Source organism: Lepisosteus oculatus, chromosome 14, assembly GCF_040954835.1.
Source record: "Lepisosteus oculatus isolate fLepOcu1 chromosome 14, fLepOcu1.hap2, whole genome shotgun sequence".
Lineage (NCBI taxonomy): Eukaryota > Metazoa > Chordata > Actinopteri > Semionotiformes > Lepisosteidae > Lepisosteus > Lepisosteus oculatus.
Window position 1 is genome coordinate 29,960,183 of NC_090709.1, and position 745 is coordinate 29,960,927.

Sequence of the window (745 nt, forward strand, 5' to 3'; positions counted from 1 at the left end):
AACAATTTCTTTCAATTTTAGTGGTAGTTTCTGAATAGCTTAAGGACAACAGTCGTAGAGCTATCTTATAACTTTTAAGAAATTCCAAAAGTGATTACAATATTATCAGTGGTTTATATTTAAAATTGAATCTGTTTCTTAAACAGAGGACATGGTTCACAGGAAAAGCAGCCTAAATCATTTGATGACTGAAATTTGACAAACTTGTAATAGTGTAAATTGTAAAGTGCAAAACAGTTCTATTGTTTTGGTTTTGTCTTCAACATAATCATATTAATAGGCATGTTATTTTTATAGCAGCCGTCTGCCATTCACCACTAGCCAAGATGCCACGAGGTACATGAGATGACCCAGAAGTACTTAATGATGCAGAGAAGAGCATATTGGGGGGGGGGGGGGGAAGACAAGAAATATCCATTAACACTTGCATCTAGAAGACAGAAGATGGGTGATGGTCAGCAGTTCAAGACCAAACACTGGAGGTTAAATTGAAGTTTGGTGATACGGCCAGCAGCCATATTACCCTGCAACTCACAACTAGTAACCCACCGAATCTAAGCGGGTGTGAGCCTGGTCAGTACCTGGATGAGAGACCTCCTGGGAAAAACTAAGGTTGCTGCTGGAAGAGGAGTTAGTGGGGCCAACAGGGGGCACTCACCCTGTGGTCCATGTGGGTCCTAATGCCCCAGTATAGTGATGGGGACACTATACTGTAAACAGGTGCCGTCCTTTGGATGAGACGTAA